Here is a 24,386-nt window from a genome sequence, read left to right as displayed (position 1 = left end):
CACTTATTATGCATTTAATGTGTAAAACAAAGGCATTTGACTGCATTTTGGCATCATAGAATGTGTTTCAGAAAGTTATCTTTATTACACAGCATTTCATTTGTTTCTTAAATCTCTAAATTCATTTACAGTGATTCAAAAACTGACTTCAAAAATGCTCATTTTATTTTTAATTCTTCAATAGTCACTGAGCTATAAAATGTGTTTAATTAGTGGGTTAAATATTCCCGGTCTAACTGACAAATATCACAAACTGTTCTGAGTGTCCTGTGCTGTAATTATATTGCAAAGATAAAAAATGTGGTTGTTTCTTTTTTCTTTATAAATCTTTGCTTGTACTTGATAATTCTGCATATAATTAATTATTTTGAAATTGGTTAGTTAGTTAATTGAAACCAGTTTGCAATTCAATTAGCATGTGCATGCCAGTGTGCATCGAATTCTCTTGTGGATTCATTAGGCTGTAGGATGTTTTAGATACAGAAAATAAACTACATTTATTAATAGGAATAGTTTTTCAGATCACAATAAACCAGTGTACTGTACATAAAGTACTTGAGTTAGAGAACAGTATAAATTAACCATAAAATTAACAGCAAATCATTAAAGGCATATACATTTTTTTAAATACATATCGTTTTTATTAAAGGAGAAAGAAAGGTAAAAACTAAGTAAGCTTTATCAGAAAAGTCTATGTAAATACAGCCATAAGCACTCACAGAAACACTGCACTGACTTCTCTGAAAAAAAGATTTCTTGTGTCTGTAATTCCTGTGCCGGAGACACGCAGCTTTCTGCTCTCTGCTCTTTCCTGCTCCCCCTCCCTCAAGAATGCTAAGAACTCACTCCCCCCCTTAGGAATGTGGATCTGAGCCAATCAGCAGGAAGCTGACTCATAGTCTTACTAACTGAGCATGTTCACTTGGTCTGCGTGTCTGTGCAGGAGTGTTGCATTGTGGGAACTTTCTTTACACAGCTTAGAGTTTTTAATTCCTGTTTGGTTTCAGATCTTCTGAACAGGTGGAATATGGGGAGACTTAAAGGCACTATTGAAACAACTGAAGGTATGCCTGCAGCTTGAGAGTAACTCTTTAGTAGCCTTTCTACTAGTCATACAAGTACAGTAATAGCAACAATGCACATAGTATTACCCAAATATAGGAACAGGAAATAGTATAGTATTTGCGTATTGATTAGCGTTATAGAACCATACTGAAATGATACCTCAAGGATTGTTGAAAAAAGAATATAAGTATGTCTCAGCTCAGACTACAAAGATAGACAGAACAAAGAAAGTATAAAATAAAACAAAAAAAAGAAAAGAAAAGAAAGTAGTAGAAACAAAATTAATTAAGGTGAAGAATGAGAAGAAAGAACAGTTTAGTAGCAGTAAAATAGGTATTAGAAAAGGAATACCAAGAAACAAATTGACACTTAAAGGTCAATTGGGTCAATAGTATGTTTTATACTTCCTAGAAAGAGCAATTGGCTAAAAGCCCTTGTATAGTTTCATTTAGAAACCTAGACATTCCGTAAACTTAAAAAGTTATGAACATATACTTCTACTGGACCCTATCAAATGTCTTTTCTTGTTAGAATAGTACCCTTGTTTGGTTGGTCCTTTTTGTTAATTCTGTAAGCGCTAGCAGACTCCTGGTATTGACTGGACCTTGCCTCCCTTTAGTGAATCTGGGCTGGTCCAGGAGTATGATCTGTAGTAGGATGTCAGCTTCAGCTAGTCTGTTACTTGTGACTTTGGGGTGTTGAACTTTTCTTTTTGCTCTGGGTTATTTGTGGCAGCTTAGCTGTTTATAGGCAGTTTTGGATAGTTTAATCTCTCTTTATCTACCTTAAAGAGATACTGACACCAGAAATTAAACCTTTTTTTACATCTATAATAACATTGTCTTTGCATGAGCATTTTGCCATAAAAGTATTTGCCCAATGCTTTTACAATCCTGCCTGATTCCCCATGTTCCTCTATGAGGGGGCTGCCATATTCATGCAGCAGTAGTACGTTAGCATAATTAGCTGTAACTGACAGGTTTAGGAACTTCAAGTAACAATTACTTAAAAAAGCAGCCCCATCAGTGACATTTGATCAACATGACCAATAGGTAATTTTTAATGTACATTAATATTTTGAAGAGTAGTGTCAGTATCACTTTAATATTGTGGACCTGTGAGTAATAGTAAGCAAAAGAACCAGCAATTTTTGGGGATTGCTCACTTGTTTTTTTTTTTTTTATCATTAAATAAATGGTCTATTGTTGTCATGGTTTGTTTTTATTTAGGTAGCTTTGCTAGATATTCATAGGTCTGTTGCCCTTTGTGTATATTGTTAATTTTAATCTATTAAATTGACATTCAATTTCTTTATGTCTATTTCCTGTAATTTATTTCTCGTTTTCTGGATTTGTGTAGTCAGTTACATAGTTACATAGGGTTGAAAAAAGACCATCAAGTTCAACCCTTCCAAATAAACCCAGCACAAATAACCTGTACTTACCAATCTATACACTCACATACATAAACTATATATACAAACATTAATACTAACTGTAGATATTAGTATCACAATAGCCTTGGATACTATGCTTGTTCAAGAACTCATCCAGGCCCCTCTTAAAGGCATTAACAGAATCTGCCATTAACACATCACTAGGAAGGGCATTCCCCAACCTCACTGCCCTCACCGTGAAAAACCACCTACGCTGCTTCAAATGGTCTCTGCACTCTCTCCAGCTCATTAATATCCTTCTTAAGGACTGTAGCCAAAAACTGCACTGCATACTCAAGATGAGGCCTTACCAGGGACCTATAAAGAGGCAAAATGATGTTTTCATCCCTTGAGTCAATGCCCTTTTTATACAAGACAGCACTTTATTTGCTTTAGTAGCCACAGAATGACACTGCCTGGAATTAGACAACTTGTTTTCTACAAAAACCCCTAGATTCTTCTCCATTAAAGATACCCCCAACAAACTACCATTTAGTAGATAGTTCGCATTTATATTATTTCTACCAAAGTGCACTTGTTTACATTGAACCTCATTTTCCAGTTTGCTGCCCAGTTTTCCAATTTTGTCAAATCGCTCTGCAAAGCGGCAGCATCCTGCATGGAACTTTTTTTTTTTTTTGCACAATTTAGTGTCGTCAGCAAATATAGAAACAGTACTCTCTATGCCCACCTCCAGGTCATTAATAAACAAGTTAAAAAGCAAAGGACCAAGGACTGACCCCTGCGGTACTCAACTAACAACACTGGTCCACTCTTTGTAATCTATTCTTCAGCCAGTTCTCTATCCAGTTACAGATATTATGTTCTAGGCCAATATTCCTCAATTTGATCATTAACATTCTGTGAGGTACTGTATCAAACGCTTTAGCAAAGTCCAAGTAGATGACATCAACTGCCATTCCAGCATCGAGTTTCCTGCTCACCTATTCATAAAAGGCAACTAAATTAGTCTGGCAAGATGTGTTACGCATAAAACCATGCTGGTACAAACTTATAGTATTGTGAACTGCAAGTATCCTATCCCTTATTACCCCTTCCAAAATCTTTCCTACTTCTGATGTCAGACTAACAGGCCTATAGTTTTCAGGCTGAGAACGGGATCCCTTTTTAAATAACGGCACAACATTAGCAATTCAACAGTCTCTTGGCACCATGCCAGACCTCAACGAATCCTGAAAAATGAAGTGCAGAGGCTTGGCAATCACAGCGTTAAGATCATTTAATACCCTGGGATGAATCCCATCCAGTCCTGGACCTTTGTTTACCTTTACATATTCAAGTCTCTTTTGAATTTCCTCCTGAGTGACCCATGCGTCAGTAGCTAAATTACTAGAACTGGGCATATTAAAAGGGAAGCCTTCATTAGCTGGCTCCTCAGATGTATAGACAGATGAAAAATAATAGTTCAAAATTTCTGCTTTTTCCCAGTTCTCATACCCTCCCCCCCCCCCTGTGATAATAAGGTTCTTGCTTCATTTTTTTACTATTCACATAATTAAAAAAATAATTTTGGATTCTTTTTACTCCTAGCTGCAATATCCCTTTCCATCTCTATTTTAGCTTGCCTGATAGCTTTTTTGCATGCTTTATTTGCTTCCTTGTACCTGATGAAAGTTTCTGCTGTTCCAGCTAACTTGAATGCTTTAAAAGCACGTTTTTTCTTACCAACCTCGACACTAACACTTTTATTCAGCCATAAAGGTTTTGCTTTGCGATGCCTCTCCTTGCTTACAAGGGAATATACTGTTGTGTATACTTGCAAAGCAATGTTTTAAAGATGTTCCGTTTACCTTCTGTGCTTAACCCTATGAAAAGCCTTTCCCAGTTGACACATTGCAGAGATGCCCCTATATAGGGGCAAAGCCTGCACATCTAAAATCGAGTGTTTTAGTTTATCCCTTACAGCGCTGTCTCTGCAGCATTATCTTAAAGGAGACCATGTTGTGATCACTGTTCCCCAAATGCTCACCCACCCAAATGTTAGAGATGAGTTCACTGTTATTGGATATTACCAGGTCCAAAATAGAGTCATTTCTAGTAGGTTCTTGAACCGCCTGAAATAAAAAGTTTTTGTTTAGCATATTTACAAACATACTGTGCATGCAATAGCCTGCAGCTCCCCTAATTTACCCTTCAAGCTTTGCACATTAGCCAGCATGCAGCGGAGATTACTACTTCTCCCTCTGATGTTTACATTAGCTAATGGAGAGTTAGAGCTAAGGCGAATATTAGTCTGTTTCCCTTGTAACAAAGGGAGCTCCCTATCTCATAAACTATATGCCCCCCTCACTCCTTCCCCACAACCCCTTGCTAATCCCACTGCCCCATCTACACTAGATTTCCCATAAAACTGTAGCTCACCCCCCCCTTGTCTTAACCATTCTCTCCCGTAGCACAGCAGACCCCCTTCCATTGAGGTGCAATCCGTCATACCTGTATAGATTGTACCCCAAAGAAAAAGTCAGCCCAGTGCTCTAGGAAGCCAAACCCTTCCTTCCTACACCAAGACTTTAGTTGCTTTCGAGGCAGTTTATTTAGTTGCTTTCGACAGTTTATTTTGTGCTTCTAGCACTGATAGCTTTGTGAGCAGTTCGTCCTTTTTGTTGCTTGTATCTTTTCTTCTCTTTTCTGTGTAGATGTTTCCTGTATTAAATGATACCTAGTTGCTGCTTTTTGTGCATACCACATTATGCTGTACAGTGTTTTACTATTGCTTGGTTGTGTAAGAGGCTTTCATTAGTCTCCAAAATCCTTTGGTTGTTAGTGAAGTGTGAGATCAGGCCAAGTGTTGATATCAGTTTTATTGGCATAGTGTGGCGTGGGTTGTGAATAAGTAGTTCTGTGTTACTCTTTCATATGCAGAATGTTCTAAAGTGGATTTTTCTGCGACATACATGTTGCTTCTTTTTCTTGGCATGGGTGGAAATCTACTTTTTCTTGACTGCTGCATATTGAAGGCATGGTCCTTCTGTTCATTTTTCTTATCTGGAAGGAAATGGGTAAAGCATAAGATGGGATGAGAAAAGGAGGAAAAGAGAAGACAGAGGTAGAAAGTAGCAGAAATTAGCAATACCCATTAAAAAATAATTCGCCAGACATGGATTCGCAGTGAATTTCCGTGTTTCGTGAAACGCTAAAAAAAAATCAATCAAATTTTTTGACGTGTGACTTTTTATTGCCGTTTTGTGAATCTTTTAAACGATTCGCAAATTTTTTAGCGAAGCAAAATGGCACAGATTCACTCATCACAATACACAAGTACTTCTGAGCATTGATTGGTGTTGACTGTTAATCCATTTCACAGTATTAGGTCTTTTGCTTAGTCTCCCTTGATAGTGGGTCATATGGAAAAAAAATGACTGGATCTTCAGCTGCATGGTACAGTACATTGCACTCAGTATAGCAGTTACTGTGTTCATTTCCCTTTTTTTTAAAGGATGTGGGAAGAACAGTCTACAAATATCAAAATTGTGAATTGGCTTGTGATTTTGCCTGAAATGCAGATATTAAACTATCATGTATGTGGTTAATGCACAGCCTTATGATAGTGTACTGTGGGACTGAGGGTAAGAGGCTGCCCTGATTTTATCAACCATATTGGCTCTGTCTATAACCAAGTGGTGTGGTTGTAAAATGGAAATTATACATGTATCATGTAGACATTATGCCATGTATCAAGGTGGTCAAATAGGCTATAAATTCTTTATAGTAGTTCTTCTGGGATGTCTTTTATTCTCACAATGGTCCACTTCTAATTCTAATTATGTATGTGCATCAATGGATTGGTTGAGTGCGGGGCCTCTCACTCTTCTCCATTTTCACTTAATTTCCCCAACCTACCAGAACTCCTGGCACACCTATTTTCATTGGAGTTCAAGTTCCAATAGTATATTTAATTCAATGTTATTGATCCCACATTGCTATCATAATGTTATTTTTAATAATAATCATATGACATATTATGGGTTCCATTATTCAGAAACCTTTTTTAAAAAAAAAATTTCAAATACAGGAATGCCTATTAGTCATGAGCGATTTTTTTTCACTAGGCATGAATTTACTCTGAAATTCTGCATTTTGTCATTGGCACCTCACTCTGCGGTTTATCATCGCCTTAATTTTTTTCAAAAAAATAATCAACGAGTAAGGAAAAAGTTATGCGGTAGCTTCATTTTGTGAATCCAGTTTTGCAAATTTTTCTGTGACACCGAATAAGACTGATTCGCTCATCACTAATGTCTATTCTATCTTAAGCTAACATAAATCCTAATTCATGGCAAAACAATCCTTTTGGTCTGTTCTTATCCTATACCAGTCTATAGTATATGGTTTCAGGACACAACAGCGACCAAAAAAATGTTTATATAACTTTCTCCTATTTTTATAAACAGCTGAAGGATTTCCTTTATCAGTAATGCTTAACACATTTACAATAGCTATCCACCAGGCCAAACTGTAAAACTAAAATTCTGCTAATGAATTTGTAGAGCCAAAATGATATGCAGGTATTCAGCAATCCTGTAGCAATCCATATAAATTTCCCTCCCTGCAACAATCTGCCACAGCACATTTGGCCTGTTACTGCAGACATGCACGATGCAGTGTTATTTTATTTGTTAACTTATACTTTCGCCAGACATATGCAAATTATACTCCTTAGTTTTGTGTAAATTGGATTCACGAGCTTGCAAATTTACAGATTTACAAACCTTCAATTAAATAAATTGACTTAAACAGAACATCAAATTTAAGCAGGCTAGCAGACAGTGGGCTATAAAAATTCAGAAGTTGTGCAAATGTGCCTTAGCTATATGCTGTATATCTTTATTTTCTTGCTTTCTATTCTCCCAATAGGTTCTTCTTTGCTTTTATTGTATCTTAAAACAATGAACCCCTGATTTTTAACAGAGCGACAAAATAAAATTAATCATATCTATGTGACACATATAAGGGTCTATTCACTAAAGGTCAATATTTGATAAAATTAGGTAAGGTAACAGCTCGTCTTTCAGTTCATCAATGCAGTACCGCATGAGTTATTTTTATTAACTCCAGTCAGATAATGATTTGTTAGCTATTTTCACCTAAAACATTACTACCTGATTTATCAACATAAAACCAGTACATACTTTGAGTTATTAAGTCTCATTTTAACCTATTTAAATTTGGTGATAGGCTACTTTTTTATATATAAAAACATTAAAGAAAAAAAACATTGTTATTTGAAAAACATAGGAAAGGAAAGCCCTGGAGCTATAATCGCAGGGGCTGCATTACAAGGATGACAAGAATGACCAGCAGCCAGATTACACTGGTTTATATTTAGAGATTGGCAGAACTAGGTGCAACTGTGATTAGGTGATAAGGAAAGAGTTAAGGCAGGAGAGAGCTGGCCTGGGGGGTGGAGAAAGAGAGGGATGTTATGTCAGAAAGAGAAGCACTCACTTCCTTATTGGAGCAGGTAGAAACATGAGGCAGAGTTTTTCTCTCTTATATAATGTTATTAGCTGCTGTATATAAGCACTGACTCCACTTTACAGTTGCCCCTGTGAGTGTATCATGGACCATGTGGCTGAGCTCTCTCTTTTACATAATGTTATTACCTTCAGTATATGCACATTAACCCCTCATTATGGGGCTTAGTTGGGAATAGGGCAAATCCTGAATACAGTAACTTTCCCAGGCTTTAATTGTGCATTACATGCAGGGTAGGACTGGGGTGCTACTGCACCAGGGGCCCCCGCACTCCCCAAGGTGCCCCGCCACCCGCATCCCCGCCACGATCCGTCCCCCTGACATGCCTAAGTAAAATGCGTCAGGGGAGGACACCGGCTGTGGGAGGAGTGGCAATATGCATCGGGTCTGGCCCGGTGTCCCGCAACCCAGTCTGACCCTGATTGCATGGTATAGATATAGTTACTTGATTCAGCCGCCTGTAGTTGGATTATAACCTATAATTTTACTGGGCTTTATTGAGTCATGGATTTCAGCTTGTGCTCAAAGGACAATCTGCTGCCTCTGCAGATGGAACCTACATATAGTATAATACTCTGTTAGTATGTTAAGTAGGTTTCCCACAGCGCCTGAAAAAATACCTAGCACAATGTCGCTTGCAGTTTCACGGCACTCAGCTTGCATATCAATTGAGGGGTAGATGCAATTTCACCAAAATCTGTGTACTGTAAAAATCTGTGCCCTGCGAACAGGCTTATGAGTGCTACCATAATAGACATAACATTTCTATATATTGAGGTAGTCTATGCCTCAGCACTTTATTTCAGGAACCTTTCTATTCAACCCCCCCAAGCAGGAAAGCCAGCACTTTCCAGGGGACAAGAGACAAGTTGAACTATCTACTGGCTAATATACATATTGGTATATTAATATTTGTTGCTGATACAATTAGCAAAAAAACTCTCCCATTCCATTACTCCATTACTTAAGAGTTGCATCAAGATTAACTATTTGCTTTGCATTTTCTCAAGCTCTTTGATTTTAGCTAGACAGGAGACAGTAAGGTCTGCCATGAATGGGGCTTCTTTTCTCTTCCTTTAACTAGTAATTGTTTTAATTAACTAAAATTAATTAAGTAAACCCTGTTGTTCGTTAACATCTCTGATTTTTATATATTTTCCTGGTGTGCCACTAATCTTTCCATAATTGGAGGAAAAGCATTTTAAATGAAGTAATGTGAGGGTGGTGAGTTTGTAGAATGCTTTATCTAGTGAGGTTGTGATGGCAAATGTTCCTAATGCAGGGGTTCCCTAACTGTGGGAATGGGCCCAAAAAGGGAGCCAAGTGCTTTGATTGAGAGGCCCAACAAAGAGCTAGACAGGATGACATTTGGGCAAATTCCTATTTGAGCTGAACGCCAACTAAGATAAGATTAGTTGTAAATATATGCATCATATACCATGCATACAGGAGCTATACATACATTTCTGAAAATCAGTTCCTTACCCCGAGTCTCCATCATATACAGAAAATATCCAGAATGCAAAGGATTCTAAAATTAAATACAGTACATCTTACTCTTTTCTTACATTTTTCTGAGCTTTTTGCTTCTGCAGAAAACTACCTGACTGACAAGAAAAAACTGCCATGTGCACTGTGTGCATACTTACAGTAGATCAATCTAACAATCCAGAATGGGGAAAAAATCCCATTATTCCTCCATTGAGAAATAGTAGAAAAATGTGATTAGACTTTTGATTTTTTGCATGGATGGAGAAGGAGGTTAATATGATATTATTAGGCTGACCTGAATATGAATGAAGTCAGACATTCTTAATAAATGACTGCTAACTGAAAACATGAACAAATTAGAGCATGGTCCATTGCTTTTTAATAATGTCCTAGCCTTGTGTTTCCTCCTACACCTGAGAGATGAGTTAATCTTTGGGAATGTAGATGAGCTTTCTTAACTACTTAACTGCTGAAAGAAGAAAGAAAGACATTGCATTAATGCACACACCATATTTGTAGGCCTTCTTTCTTTTCTTTACAATATATATTACAATCTAATTCTTTTTAAAAAAATACCATATTACAGTAGGATGTTTTAACCAGAGCGCAATAGCGTTCACTGCACTAGTGATGCAGACCCCTGGATCCCTCCAACTAGCGCAAAGCGGGTGGGGGGCGTCGAAATGCAACTGCATCCATGGTCAGGTCTTTTGATAGCAAAAAAATTGATTTCCTGAGCTTACTTGGATTTATCATTTTGACAGAATTAGGAGCAGTACAACACAATTAACTGAAGACAAGGGGGAGAATGGTGGTTGTAAATTAATGTTTCTGGGTATTTCTTGATAAAATGTCTTGTTTGTGAAGAAGAAAGAACATGAGAAAGGGGAAGGTAAATGCTAATGATTTGGATGATTATTTATATCCACATTTAATATGTATAGCATTTTCTTAAGCATTGCACACCACATACCTAATAACAACTATGTTTGCTTACACAGGTAACTAATAAACAGTAACTATGGATTGTTTGCTATGAGTTACTAGGCTTTGGCCAAATTTTGCATTTTTATTTTAAAATCTCCATAATTTGCATTCTATTTACACCTGGTTTAAAAGATAAAAAGGTTTTAATACTCTTTTAGCCATTAAAAAAGCTTTATAACTGCTGTATTAAGTAGACACTTTTAATATAGTGACAGCATGATGGAATGGAAAATCTTTGGGATCTATACCCTAATGCCATTTAATTTAGAAAGATCCTAATCAAAAGGCATTTTTGAGAGTAAGAAACAAAGAGGAATATGAATGGAGAAGTGTTCCCTAGACTTTGAAAGTATAAGTCCCAGGCAACTTTTGACAGTGAATTCCCACTGTACTGTTACAAACTGAAAACAAGACTGCAGGATCTAAGAACAATGTTAAATAACCAATTGCTAGTCACTGGTTTATAAGTTTTCAAAGCAGTGTAGCGGCAACTGGAGTAATATGAGTAAAGTAGTTGAGGAATTGCAACTTTTTTAACATAGATCATAATCTAGGATGTAAATAAGACTGGCATAACTGAGGGGGAAAAGGATGCCAAACATGCAACGACTTGCGGCAAATTTTTCTGCTGCGAATTTTGATGCCTGTTTCATGAAAAAATTTGCCAATGACGTAACACAGAAATTTTCCGCGAATCTTTGCCTGGTGAATTTTTTCTCCCATTGCTACTTGTGTGTAATGAAAGTGTCACATAATGTCAAAATAAATACTGTACAACCGATTGTGTATAAAAAATGGCAAATAGCTATTAAAGAAATCTGGGTTAAAGTTCCCGCTAGCACTAATCAAGATTTAGTGTTTGCCTCAGAAAGACTATTATAGTTTATATAAACAAAGCAACTGTGTAGCTATGGGGGCAGCCATTCGAATGAGAAAAGGCACAGGTTACTTAGCAGATAACAGATAAAATGCCATTGTATTCTACAGAGTTTATCTTTTATCTGCTATGTAACCTGTGCCTTTTCTCCTTTTTTCCAGCTTGAATGGCTGCCCCCGTGGCTTATTTATATAAACTGTAGGAGCGTTCTGTAGCAAATACACCAGTTTTACCAGTGCAGGGCAACAGTACATTACATTTGAATTACTTTAAAACACTTTCATATTTTGGTGTTCCTGTTCCTTTAAGAAGGCACAACACCAAAACTTTGGACATAAAAGCAACCAAAAGGCCAGTGGCAACTTTTATAATGCTAGAGAAAGAGATTTAGAGTTGAGTTGGAAAAACTGGCCATAGGACATGTAAATCCCAGGCGCTTTACAAAACTGACAATAATAAAAGAATGTTGAGAAGCCACTGCTCATCACTTGTTGAATGATAAGACAAAGAATCCACTCAAATACTCCTAATAATAGGGATCATAAGTATAATATATTCTTAAATACTGCATTTGTTTTAAAGCACTTATTTTTAAAACTTTTTCGCATGGAACATGCATTTTTGTCATTAGTATAGTTGATTTTAAATCAAAACATAACTTGTGAGTGCTTTTATTTTTAGATAGATAAAAGAAAGGCCAAACAAAACATTAGATAGTAACCTAGAGGGAAAAAATGTTGTCTTCAATATCAATTTACAGGCAACTGAAATGAAATGGCTTAGACTGAAGCTTGAAACATTGCAATTGTTTAAAGATTTATAATGTACATAATAAGCCAAATCGTACACTAGATGGATATCTGGAGGAGCTCAACAGTCACTGCTTCTGTCATTACCTGCAGTGAGCCTAGAAACAGACATGAGGAGGGACAAAGATGTTACATTGATTTACAAGTAATACAATATATCGCAGGGTACAAGGATCAAGTGGGACCCAATTAAGTACTTGTTAATGTATTTAGATTAGTGTATAATGCATAAGTCCATTAATTATTTAAATACACAAGGGATGCCACCAGATTAAGCAACTAAAATGCTGCTTTGTTGTTCTGCAAGATAAGTTCACATGACCATTCATTAAAAAATGCCATAGAATGAGAAAAAACTTTATACTTTAGTGTATATAAGCTTAATCATCGATTGAAAATATGTTTTCTTCATTGTACTCTTCAGATATAAATGTAAAAATGTAATTAGTTTTTATAGTGAAATTGTGAGTTTGAGTAATTTTTTTTGTTACTTACAATAGATTTTATTTCTTAGAAGGCTGCATATTCCATTGCTTTTTCTACCTGTTTATTCAGGAGTTCTACATGGCACATTACTTATGATCAGCATTGTGAGTGACAGAGTGGAATCAGCAACTGACTATTATTATAATTAGTGATGAGCGAATCTGTTCTGTTTCGCTTCGGCGAAAAATTCGCGAATCTTTGAAAAGATCCGCGAAACGGCGAAAAATTCGCGAAACGGCGAAAATGTCGTGCGACAAAAAAAATTGTCGCCCGCGGCTATTATTTTGTCGCGCGGCTATTGTTTCGTCGCGCGGCTCTTGTTTCGTCGCCCGCGGCTCTTGTTTCGTCGCGCGGCTCTTGTTTCGTCACCCGCGGCTCTTGTTTCATCGCCCGCGGCTCTTGTTTCGTCGCCCGCGGCTCTTGTTTCGTCGTACGGCTATTATTTCGTCGCCCGCAGCTATTATTTCGTCGCGCGGCTCTTGTTTCGTCACGCGGCTCTTGTTTCGTCGCCCGCTGCTCTTGTTCCGTTGCCCGCGGCTCTTGTTTCGACGCCCGCGGCTCTTGTTTCGTCGCACGGCTATTATTTCGTCGCCCGCAGCTATTATTTTGTCGCACGGCTATTGTTTCGTCGCGCGCGGCTATTGTTTCGTCGCGCGCGGCTATTGTTTCGTCGCGCGCGGCTCTTGTTTCGTCGCGCGGCTCTTGTTTCGTCGCCCGCTGCTATTATTTTGTTGCGCGCTATTGCTTCGTCGCCCGTGGCTATTATTTTGTCGCCCGCGACTATTCTTTTTTGACGCCGGCGACAATTTTTGGACGTGCGGTGAATTTTTCCGCGGCGAAATTTTTCATCCGTTTCGCGAAACAATCCGCCAATGGCGAAACGCGGAAATTCGCCGCGAATCCATGCCTGGCGAAACTTTTCGCCCATCAGAAGCAGAAGGCCACTGAGGCAAACAGGAAGCCTTACAAAGAACACTGTTGCTTTAATAGACTGTCTTATATAAGCTTTTACATTTTTAGCTATGAAACTGACCCCACTGCAAAATTTTTTTCTGAGATACTATTTTCTCATTTTTTTCCATATACAGTTTACACTTAGGGGCATATTTATTATGCTGTGTAGAAAACGGCGAAGAAATTCGCCATACATTGCCAGGCCTTTGCCGTGTAAAAACAGCGTAAAATCTGTGTAATTTTTTAAGGGTTTTTTTCTTCCACCAGAACTTACGGAAAATAATGGCATAATATCCGGCGTTCGGATGAAGATCGTTTACATTTTTTTTACAAAGCTTTTTACGCCATTTTTTCAGCTAATTAGTTTTACACAGCCCCTTATTGTTATGTGTTAGTATCTTAGGTCACCAAAGAGAGTTCCCTCTGGTTTCCCTGTTGCAAGTATTAACTGTTGTAAGTATTCACTTGGAAGATTTATGCTTTTCATCTTTACAGGCTAAAAGGAATAGTGCTTCCTAGTGAGGAAGGCAGGATGATACTAAAATCAGTGAAAAATGACAATGATAAGGGTTTTATTAAAGTAAACTCCCACAGAGTTTTTATTTTTTTCTTTCTACACTGGCTCTGAGGGTTGTTAAGGGCAACTGTGAGGATGATATATTCTTCATTGCTCTTCACAGTTTCTTATTTACTGTTTTTTATTTAGGTGTTGCTCAACTGCAAATTCTAGAAATGCAATGACACTTGATTCTATGTGGGAGAATGCTAAAAGTGTTATGGGCTGATTTACAGCCCATAAGATGTGACTGTGCTAAATGGCCACAGTAATTTTCCAAACAGAAGGCATTCATTAACAACAGTCAGTAGACACAAAAAGAATCAAGTACAGATGTAATTTTGATGTTGAGCCCTTAAAATTATGGAGACCCAACTCAAACCCCAACCTGATATATTCTATGCAATTACATTTGATTTGTATTGAAGCAAATGCATCAGGTACACCTCCCCCTCTCAACAGTTAAATAGAAGAAGAAATTAGTGCAAGTCCTGCTGTTGAACATGATGGACCTATGCAAAAGTGACTTACTCTATGTGAGGGTGTGTTCTACAGGTTCCAGTGCAAAGAACAGAAGAAATATTGCTGAATTGGGGCCAGAAAAGGAAGATAAGGTAACCTAAATGTTAGGTTCTGGGACTATTGCCAAGTTATTTCCATGGCACAGCTGTGTAACTGCTATGTGTAACACAATTTTTCAGAAGTACATGGCATTCATATTACCTAGCTTCTGCAAAATAAATACCACAGTCTTAGGGCTGGGCTGAATAGGCAGCTTGCTTCATCAACTTGTTGATAATTCAACTAAATAAATCTGAAGGCAAAAGAAAAAAAGGTGCCCTAACCCTTTGGATGTGATGTGCAAGATGGCCAAACAATCAAATTCCATGTTAACCAGGCAAGAATATGGTTACCAAGATAATTAGTGCTGGAAGGTTAAGTCAGTAATATTTGTGCTCTGATAAATAACCAAATTATTTAAACAACTTGGTTGATTACCTAATCATTACAAAGGCTAAACAATCGATAATAATTGCAAATAATTGTGCTTCCTACCAATATCTGTTGCTTTTTTTCCTTGCTGCACTGTAAAATGCAATTCATGCAATATTAGGTTCATTTATACGGGCAATTTTCTTCTTGTAGCAAAAGATCTTTTTAATGTCAATCAAGCACAGCACAGCTCTCTTCATCGTGCTGTAATGATAAAGAGTACCAATTTTTTTCCCTCTGTTCTTTCAGAGGTGCCTCGACATTTTTTTCTATTGCCTCTTGTAAAGCGTGGAAAATGTAGCCGCAAGTTACTTCTTTTTGATTAGAGAAAAGTAGGGCCCCAAGGTGAATGTCCAAGGTTACTCTTCCAGGACAGATGAGGTGGTGTCGGTGCTTGATGTTTATTTCTGTCTCTCTGCATTACTTGTCCTTCCCATCGGCTTGTGAGCAATTATTCTGAATGTTATTTACTACGGGGGCTGAAAAACCATTGCAAGTGCATAACACAGAAGAAGAGCTAACAAATAAATCCAGATTCTGGGGGACTCAGTGTGTATATATATTTTCCCAGAGCTTTATGTACAAGAAGAACAAAGAATCTGAAGCTAGAACAAGGTCAGCTGATATTTTGTAGATGATAAATGTGGTGTTTCTTCCTTTAGAATCTACAGCATTAGAAAAAGCAAATAATAGTACCTGAGTGTTAATCTTTATTTATGTGGCTGTTTTTCCAGAAGTGAAAACAACCTAGTAAATATGTTATTCTGAATAAAAAAAAAAACAGAAATGTTATATAAAAATAATTATGGCCAAATCTGCTGAAAATCTATATCATCTATCTATCTATAATATTTATATCTATCTATCTATCTATCTATCTATCTATCTATCTATCTATCTATCTACAGTATCTATCTATCTATCTATCTATCTAAAAAGAGTTATGTTTGGCTATGATATGAAACAATATTTTATATGAAAAGAAACTCCAAGGCAAACAAGACGACTTGTGCAGATACTGATACTTGATACTGATACAGATTTTTATGCAGTTACTACCATCCCACACACATACATGAACCAGCACTCAGCTATTCCTATCTGCAAGTCTTCTTGTTTGCCTTGGAGTTCCTTTAATATAAAATATGTATTATACTTATCAGGGTGTCCTCTTTGCAATCTTTGCAATAAACCTTTCCATTGTAATGCGCTCTATACCTAATGTCACAGAATGTTTGCGTTTGAGGTATGCAGGAGTCCCCCCCTTCCACACCCATTTGTCCACTAACTTGAATGTCATTTCTAAGGTCATAAGGGGTGTGTTTGAGGCATGTAGACGTCCTCTTTCCTCGTCCACTTGTCCTCTACTTGCACATTATACAGATGAAGGCCACAATAAGACCCTGACTTCATGATAGGGCTGGTCTGTATCACCTAATGCTACTGTCTGCATCTCACACTAGATGTTTTCTACAGCATAAGGTGCAGATTGCAGACAGACTGGGAAAGAGGTGCTTCCTGAAACAACACTAAGATTTTGGGGCTAAAGGTTCCATTCAGGAGCAGTAAACGGAAAAATTAAGTAAATGCAATAAATAGAATGGCAATGGAATGCACTTTAGAGAAACATGAATCATGAACATAAACTTGAATTCTAGTTGTACACTAACTGGAATTGTGTTGAGGAGTATTTCAGGATTATTGTGGGCAACAGACGGTGCAACTCTTGGCAGTTTCAGTCAGTAGCCAAAACTACTGTATTAAAATATCATCTTGTGCAAAAAAAGAGCATGAATGCGAGCAATAATAATATCAGTTAGCCTTTTACAAATCCCTGGTTTCAGTCTTAAGAAAGAAAATTGTTTAGATGCTTAGATTTTGCAAAACAGGAATTTAGGAGGGGAGATTATTACCATTTACAAACAGATTAAAGGGATACTATCAAAATGAATCAGTTAATAGAGCTTCTCCAGCAGAATCCTGCATTAAGATCTGTTTTTCAAAAACACAAAAATTAATTTTGAAATTTCACATGGGGCTATACATATTCTTCATTTCTTAGGGTACCACAGCCATGTGACCTGTGCTTTGATAAACGTCAGTCACACTTTACTGCTGAGCTGCAAGTTGAAGTGATATCACCCCCCCTCCCTTTTCCCCCCAGCAGCTGATTAGCAGAACAATGAAAAGGTAGCAAGATAGCAGCTCCCAGTAGATATTGGAATAGCTCTCAATAAAAACAATTACAAGTCCAGCTTGGGACTCCTCCAGTTTCATGGGAGTAGGAGAAACAATAGGTTACCTGAAAGCAGTTCTAATGAGTAGAGCTGGCTCCTTATGAAAGCTTAGACTCAGGCACAATGGAATGAGATGGCTGCCTGCACACCAATATTACAACTAAAGAAAATATATTTGTTGGTTCAAGAATAACAATTTTAATGGTAGATTGAATTATTTGCTATATAAACAGTGTAGAAATAAAAAGTACAGCATAAAAATCATGACAGTATTCCTTTAAAGGATATTACAAACAGTTAAGGGGTAATCTTTTTTACTTTGAAAAGTACAGAGAACAAAAGGCCACCCTTTTAGACATAAGAAGCAGAAACAAACAAGCAAGCAAATAGTTCTTTGTAATGCCCTGCCATGTTATCATGACTTATTGCCTTAATGCTTTCAAGAGGGGCTTGAATGAAAGCTATTCGCTTTATATTCATTTAGCTGTGAAAAATATGTTCATAATTTTTAAGTGCAATTAGAGACAAACTACAAAATTAACCTTTGATACAGTACTAAAACATTGCATAGCTGATTAGATCTAGTATACAGTATAATTCCCATGGAAACACTATGAATATTAGAGATTTGGTGCACTTTATGATGATTCTTGGACTCCTCTGTTTTACCTGTACAAGGTAGTTTTATTGCATTATCTAGTGAAGCAGCATGACAATTTTTAATTTGTTCATAATTTTCCTTATTGCTGGCTAGAATTGTGCTTATTTCTTTAATCTTGATATTAATGTAAAAAAATCAGTTCTAGAGATTTTCAATTATTTATGTGTTGTAAAAATAATATTGTTTCATTCCATAGATTCCTATGGGATTCTGATATTATCAGACAATTAAGATATATTTTTTCTTTCTTTTGTGTAGAATTTTCATTGAACATAAAGCAATAGAAGGTGTGAATTAGCAAATGATTAAACTTGCAGTTATGGACTGCTTTGATTAAGTTGTTATTTTAAAGGGACAAATGTTAATGTTTTCAGCTGGTGCAGCTGGACTGCATCGTGAAGCATGTGACTGCAAAAGGCAGTTTGGGGTATTAAACTACTAGGTAAGAAGGATACTATAGTGTGTCCTACACTCTATCTCCCCAACCAGTGCCTCATGAGCAACATGTTGCCCACCACCATCTTTGATGTTGCTCCCAGTGGTCTCCAAGCAGAGACTCCAGCAAGAAACTTTTTCCATGCTTGCATAGCTCACCAACACTTTTTCCACCTGAGTGTGGCTCATGAGTAAAAAAAAAAAGGTCGAGGATCCCTGGATAAGACTCTGGTTAAGAAATAGGGAATGGAGAAACCTGAAGACCAAAGACAGGAAACAGTATATTGGATAAAAGAAATGGAAAAGTAGACAGTAAATGAGATGGAGAAAAAGCAGCTAAAGTTACAAGAAAAAAAGACTAAACTAGGGCAATGCAATACAATGTAATATATAAAAAATAAAAAATAGGGTGGATGGGACTAGCCATAAGTAGAAGACAACTGATAGCAAAGGGGAAGGGAACAATAAAAATATTAAGAAATATGTGAGAACATAAAAGCAAAAGAGTGCTTGTTAGCTCTTCTCCAAAGCTTTCCTTCCATCTGCAGAAATTTTCACTTTGTTTCCACTGTCATGTAAAAGTCTCAGTTCTTTTTCAAATACCTCTTCCCTTGTGTAAAGGCTTCTCTATGTGATGCAATGTTAGACCTATTTTGAGAAGTACTGTAAGAGCACACTGTTCCCTTTCTTCTGCACAATGAAGTGTGAGCTCCTTTCCCATGGTCTCCTCCCTGTAAACCGATTTTACTTGTTTGCAACTGTCCAATTTGGATTAATTTATTTTGTAAAATCACCTATTTGAAACAGTACCTTCTCTTTTAACATAACTGCACTCTCTTTAAAATACTGTTAAATCTTCTCCCTTCGTAAACTTCATGAAATAGTGTATCTGTTGTTGTACGTCACATACTGTGGGGCGATTCACTAAAGTGCGCTAAAAATTATTGCACGCTTTTTTGCGTTAAATAAGTCGCAATAATTAGCGCGCGATTCACCATAGTATTATCACGTGCGTTAAGTCCCCATTTTCGCATGCTGTATTTTTCGCGCTAGTTTTAACGCATGCATTAATTTCCGTGCTGAAAAGAATACGATCGCATGATTCACTATCACTTAGGCGTGCTAAATATCGCATTCAGCTATGCGAAAATTAACACCTACTACAGGCAGGTGAAAAATTATAGAAAAGTACAGTAAATGAGTTTTTGCCAATAAAATATGGACAGTGTTATTTATTCAAGTATGTGTCTTTTTACTCAATTTTACTAAAGTCTTGGCATGTATGGAATTTCGCTTCTAATATACAGTACTATAGCGGTACAGTACAATAGTGGTAAATATTTAGTCGCCAAAATATACAGTACAATAGTGGTAAATATTTAGTCGCCAAAATATACAGTACAATAGTGGTAAATATTTAGTCGCCAAAATATACAGTACAATAGTGGTAAATATTTAGGCGCCAAAATATACAGTACAATAGTGGTAAATATTTAGTCGCCAAAATATACAGTACAATAGCGGTAAATATTTAGTCGCGATATTATACAGTACAATAGTGGTAAATATTTAGTCGTGATATTATACAGTACAATAGTGGTAAATATTTAGTGGCGATATTATACAGTACAATAGCGGTAAATCTTTAGTTGCACAAAATACATTACTAGGTATAATAATTATAGAAAAGTACAGTAAATGAGCTTTTGCCAATAAAATATGGACTTTGCAGTGCTATTTATTCAAGTATGTGTTTCCCCTAGAGTGACGCAGCCGCCAGTTTGCAGGGAAATGGTCATTTTTAATACAGTAATTTTACGAAAGTATTGGTGTGTATGGCTAACATGGCGTGCGTTCATTTGCGCAACTATTTATATGCGGCTACAAGTGATGAAATGTTTCGCCAGGCATGGAAACGCAGCAAATTTTTGGACGTGCGACAAATTTTTCCGCAGCAAATTTTTTCATGCGTTTCGCAAAACAATCCGCCAATGGCAAAACGCATAAAAAAATTTGCCACGCGAAAATTCCCCGCACGTCCAAAAATTGACACAGGCTTCAAAAAATAATAGTCGCGGGCAACAATTTTTTTGCCCGCACAACATTTTTGCCGTTTCGGGGATCTTTCAAAATTAGTACGTAGCGTATTATGTGCCGAGTGTGATAACTCTAGCACTTCTTTTTTTTTCTTACTTATATTTTTATTGGTTTTTGGGGTTTTTTTTTGCAAATAAACATTTATACAGCACCTCTCTAGCACTCTGTGCTCTCCCAGGGCAAAATGTCGCCAGTTTTATGCTGCCGATTGTCGCGTGCGTAATGTTGCGACAATTAGCTCATTTGATAAATAGCGTGCATGCGAAAAATACCACGCACGATATTTATCGCGACAAAATACCTGAAATACCGCATGAAATACCGCGTGTAAAATAGCGCAAGTATGCTTATAGTGAATCGTGCGAAAAGTCGCGGAAATTAAGACGCGATAAAATTTTTACCGCACGTTATAAATAGCGCATGTTTTATCGCACTTTAGTGAATCGGCCCCTGTATGTCTAAATAAAATGTCATTATATCTTGGGGCCTACCAACAACATCTATAATCTATAACATTTTTGAATACTTTCTTAATTTCATGTAGTGTCATGAAAATGTGTTAAGGTACATTCTGTTTCATAATAGACCAAAATAAGTTCATTATAAGAAAATGTATTCTTAAGTAAAGAAAATTGTCCAGTTCCCTGCCTGTTTATGTTTTGATCTCCTGGTATTGACCTTGGCCAGCCTACAGACTTTGCTAGTTTTTGCCTTGCTTGCTGCCAGTCCCTCTGCTTGTTTTACAGAGTTGTGATTGTTGGCTACCTGCTGCTGACCACTGGCCTGGTATTAAGACTGTGAAGTTTCTTTATCATGTTGTATATATTGTATCTGTTGTGTTTTCTTCCTGTTTTTCATTATTAAATCATCTTTTCTTCATACACTATAACTTCTGCTTATAATCAAACCAACTTTGTTTATTACCCGGGTTATACAGGACATTACTTTAAAGCATAGAGACTCTGATTTGCCCCACAGCCTTACATTCAGTTCAGGTTTCTTTGGGTGAAGATGTAGAAATTACCATCAATTTACTAATCCATCTATGTTACTGTGTGGATATAAAAAACATGTACTGTATTGTTTGTAAAGTCTTACAGTAGGATTGGAAGCCTATGCCACACAAATTAACTGTTAATTTTCTCCCCGGGTAACGTGAATTACCTCCAAACACAGACAATTTATTTAGTTAAACCTTATGGGGTTGTATTGTGCGCCCCTAGACCAGCATTGCTCATTGGTCCCCGCCCTTCCGTTTGAGAAATTGTGTGCATGACCAAGTTCTTCCTCATCGGGTCCATAGCACTGGCATTTACTTCACTGTAATACTCCTAGATGTTTCCTAATCACTTAAACTCTAAAATTATTCTGTCCTGGATTAATATATTGATACAGGGAGTTAATGCCTACTCGCTTTGCTTTTTGGTTTAGCTAGGTAATTTATTTATGGACTATATATCTATACTGGGGACCTAAAACAGTTTGATACAGTATTTTTTAGTCTTGCTTTAGTCAAAGAACTTACCAAAAGTATATTTATGACAGGTGTTACTTGCCCCAAACTGTAGAAGAATATAAGAAAAAACCTTTCACTCTCAAAAAACAGATTAATTACATTAATTTCTTTATGCTTCCAGTATAGATAGAGATGTAACTTATTCTCCAAGACACTTTTTTCCCTATGAAATATAGTCACAATGTCAGAAGTGTGATTTCCTTGGGTTGGTGATTTCCTTGGATTTCCTTCCTTCATTCCTTCCTAAGAGAATAGCAAGGATAGCAATGTCCCTTAAAGGACAACGAAAGGTTAATAAACATTAGTGGCTGAAAAGAAAGGCATTCTGTATAAAACCTGCTGTGCAGAGTGGATCCTGTGTCCCTTCTTTCTTTGAGATGTAAACGCACTGCTTGTACAACCAAAGTCACAGGGCTGGGTAATGTAGTCAAAATCTTGCATATTCCCACACCGCTGCCGCTGGCACAGGAGAGTCGCATTCCAGTGGTATCACTGCTACTGCGCATGCTTTATTTGAATACCCCTTTCCTTTTCTTTGCAGCCGCGTCACCCTGATTACAGTTAGCCCGCCCCCCAGCCAATAGGAATCAAAGCATCTTGTTGCTATGACAACGCTCGATTCCTTTACATTTACACGGAGCTGCGGGCAGAATTTGCGCATGCGTACTATCGAGCTGTGAGCGAACAGGAGAAGCAATACCTCTTTCAACATGGCGACGCCGATGGGTTAAACGAGCTGAAACTTTAAAATTTGAATAACTACTTAGATCTTCTCTTTGGTGAGCCCTAACTATAGCGATCTACCTTTACTCAAAGAGAACTAATAAGTGGTATAGCCTGTTAATTTTGACTTTCATTTTCCTTTAAAGTGAATTAAACAGCTGTGACCTTGATGTACCATTACAGCATTACAACCATTAAAAAAACACAAATACAGGTATAGGACCCGTTATCAAGAATGCTCCTGACCAAGGGTATTCCGGATAAAATTAAATTAGGATTCGGGTTCAGTACGGTATTCAGCCAAATCCTTTAAGAAGGATTTGGGGGTTCAGCCAAATCTGAAAATATTGGATTCGGTGCATCCCTAGTCTAAATTATAAAAAAAAATTATATGTTTGACAATACTGTCTTATGAGACAAGAGTAAAGTTACTATCAAAGTTAATTTGAGAGTTGTGCTAACCCCCCCCAAAAAAAATCTGCTTACCTAGTGCTGCTCATTTTTTCACTGACATTGGTGTAGACACACTTTTTGTTTGAGACAAATAATTTAGCCAAATTATTCATGAATATTTCTCCTAATAGTAATAGACCATGGTTAATAAATCTTATTGTATCTGCATGATAAAATGAAAACATTTTGGCTTTTTAAGAGTATTGAAAATAAATAACTGCAAGTAAATATAAAGATAGAACATTATTCATATTTAAACACCTGGGAATGTAGAAATAAGCACAAAAACCTGCACGCAAGCATATTTCTTTTAAAATGATAAGATTCGTTCAGGCCAAATCGTGATCAGTCAAATGTCCTTTTTACAAACATCAAACAACCTGTGTTATTATTTAAAACAATAATCAGAGTGTGCTACTCAGGAAATGAAAGGAGAAGAATATATTAATGATTAATTACTGAGCCATCTTCAAATAGTTATTGAGCACCGCTGTGACTTTGACAAATTACCCTTCCATTTTTGTGACTGATATGCAATTTGAATAATACAGCTTTGCTGTAGTCTTGTCGGTAAAAGACCTTTTAATAGGATTCCTGGGGTCTTATAAAGACAGTTTTGTCATGGTAAGGTAATGGATGATATTTTCAGCTTATAAATAACAGGAATGAGATAGGAAAGAAAGAGAATATACAACGTGCAGGTAAGCAAGTACCATCAGGTTAATTGATTTGTTTATATGCTTTTTAACCTGCTTAATGCCAGAAATGACAACATTTCTTAATATTACAATATTAATCGATTGTAAGCTCTTCAGGACAGGAACCTCATCTCATTTATTGACACTTTAATATTTATTCTCACTGTCTAATTGATTATAACGATACCCCTGTTTGTGGTTTGTCTTGTAAAGCACTGCTTACATTTGTGTTGCTATATAAATACATGCAATATTTAAGAGTAGTATGGCAGTTTCTATGGGCTAATTTGATATATAATACATCAGGTGATATCAGCGTTTCCTCTAAACAATGTAATCATACACAAATAGTGGTGGACACTCACAGCCAAACAAAAATGTTGATTGTCAAGCAGACTTTTTTAAATGCATGCCAGA

At 36.9% G+C, this 24,386-nt stretch overlaps 1 long non-coding RNA gene across 1 annotated transcript in view; it reads right to left on the bottom strand.

Moving 5' to 3' along the window:
* Positions 1-5,307: 5,307 nt before the first annotated feature.
* The window catches only part of LOC116408684, a 133,011-nt gene continuing 113,932 nt past the window's right edge, over positions 5,308-24,386 (bottom strand). The window contains exon 4 of the long non-coding RNA XR_004221150.1: positions 5,308-5,506. This is a non-coding gene — a long non-coding RNA (uncharacterized LOC116408684). The remainder of the gene's footprint in view (positions 5,507-24,386) is intronic.

Source organism: Xenopus tropicalis, chromosome 2 (genome assembly GCF_000004195.4).
Source record: "Xenopus tropicalis strain Nigerian chromosome 2, UCB_Xtro_10.0, whole genome shotgun sequence".
NCBI classification, from domain to species: Eukaryota; Metazoa; Chordata; class Amphibia; order Anura; family Pipidae; genus Xenopus; species Xenopus tropicalis.
Note: the sequence above shows the minus strand (reverse complement) of the source record. Positions and strands in the feature narration are given on the sequence as shown.